The sequence below is a fragment of the Lathyrus oleraceus genome, chromosome 3, assembly GCF_024323335.1.
Source record: "Lathyrus oleraceus cultivar Zhongwan6 chromosome 3, CAAS_Psat_ZW6_1.0, whole genome shotgun sequence".
NCBI classification, from domain to species: domain Eukaryota; kingdom Viridiplantae; phylum Streptophyta; class Magnoliopsida; order Fabales; family Fabaceae; genus Lathyrus; species Lathyrus oleraceus.
Genome location: NC_066581.1, coordinates 503,606,255 through 503,608,202, shown reverse-complemented (window position 1 = coordinate 503,608,202; position 1,948 = coordinate 503,606,255). Strand labels below are relative to the sequence as shown.

At 31.9% G+C, this 1,948-nt stretch overlaps 1 long non-coding RNA gene across 1 annotated transcript; it reads right to left on the bottom strand.

The window, feature by feature from the left end:
* Positions 1-379: 379 nt before the first annotated feature.
* LOC127128407 (uncharacterized) lies at positions 380-1,698 on the bottom strand. The gene is made up of 2 exons (XR_007805891.1): positions 1,464-1,698; positions 380-631 (listed from the first exon to the last, which is right to left on the bottom strand). It is a non-coding gene; the product is annotated as an uncharacterized LOC127128407 (long non-coding RNA).
* Between the last annotated feature and the right edge of the window lie 250 nt (positions 1,699-1,948).

Genomic DNA, 1,948 nt, shown 5'->3' with positions numbered 1-1,948 from the left:
ATGTTATTTGTGATTCATTGATTTGGATGCTTGAGATTTGCAGATAGTAGCTTATCTATTGATTTTTGAAACCCTAGTTCTAGGGGGCATTGGTTTGAGTTTGCTTATGGAGCTTTGGTGATTGATTTGTTGGCCTTGTTCACATGGTTTGAAACCCCAATTCAAGTTTCATTCTATTTATTTTGTTTGATCTAGTATTTGGCTTTGGTCCATTTGATACTAGACATTGTGGCATTCATGTACTCATGTCATTCACGGTTCCATTTAATCTATAACCTTTCAATTCCCATTAGCACACTTGTAGTTAATTTGCTCATAATACACATATTGAATTCAAACTTGATTTTGGTGGGAAATTCTCATTTTAATGAAACATGGATTCAAGAAGCAACTTTTTATGCAAATTTATTACATTTACATTTCAATTTACATTATCCATAAGCATATTTACAAAAATTGAACATTATGGTAATGTTGACTTTTAGTTAACTATTGACTTTTCGGTTAACAGTTGACCAAAATCAACACCATCTAACAATCCTAAAAGTTCATCTTCATCTTTCTTCATCCATCGTCTTCACCATGTTGACTTGTAATAGCTTTGATTATGCCTGGCTTGGTACATGGTTGCCTACAAAGACAAAAGAAAACATAAGTGAGTCAATTTCACAAACCATAAGCATGGCATTTCACTCAATAACATCACACAAATCCACAATTGACACAACATTAATAATCATCCAACAGTCCATAATAATTCATTTAACATGCTAATGGCTAGCCAAGTTTTGCTAATGGCCATCCCTATTCTAACTAGCAATCCACTGTTTTTTCAATACTGCATAATTAATAATATAATAGCTCATGTAACTTCCTATTTCACTGAGCAGAGTCCACGATTACATCACTAACAAGAGTTCAAAAACAATGGATAAGGTAATCATCAACAATTATGCAAATTAATAGAAAATCATTGGGGACTAACAAGTTAATAGATTTGGTCACAATTCTTTCTCACTGAGTTTTTTCCTAAGTCATTATAGTAAAAGCTCTAGGTAATTGGACAAACACTATCTAATAGTGTAAATAACCTTTCACTCTTAATAGAAGTTCAAGCCTTAACTGACTTGGAACCATTTAACCTAACTGATGCAATTTAAATAACTTACTAACTACAATCTAACTGTTTCTTTAACTGCATTTTGAATTAGTTAACAAGTTTTTCTAACAATTCATTTTCTTCACACTAACATACCTAATTAAACTCCCAACTAACCTATCAATTCAGCATCTAACAGTTAACCGTTTAACCTATAACAGATTTCTGAATTTACATTCCAATTTCAGCTTCAATTCCATTTAAGTTGCAATTTCTAACTAATTCATGGATTGCTAACTAACTCAAAAATTTCAGTTATATTTCTAACAGATTGAGGAAGGAAAGGTCTATAAATAATGTTCACCTATCTTCAATCAAGAGGCTTCTCCATTCTGCATCAAAAAATTTCACTCTGCATCACCAGCTTTGAATGTTCCATATCAAAAACCGGAGAGATCGAAAACCAGAAGCACAACCAGAGGAAGCAAACGAAGAAGAAGAATGAGGAGGTCTCAAAAGAAGAAGAGCGGTTCAGAAGTAAAGAAAAAGAGTTTGTATCTATTCGAATCGAAGAATGAATTCGGTGAGTTCTTCTTATAAGAAATTGAAAGAAAAGAATTGTTTAAAGAATTCATTCTTTACTCATTAGTTACTATCATGTATATATACAACCCAAGTAAACCTAAGTAAATCTAAATGGAGTGAGTCAGACTAACAACTTTCCTATAAACTCTCCACTAATTAGGTGAGTGAATAATTGATCAATATCAGATTTACAAATCATAATAATTAAAGAAGAGTCAGGCTAATAACTTTGTTATAAACTCTCCACTAATTAGGTGAGTGAAT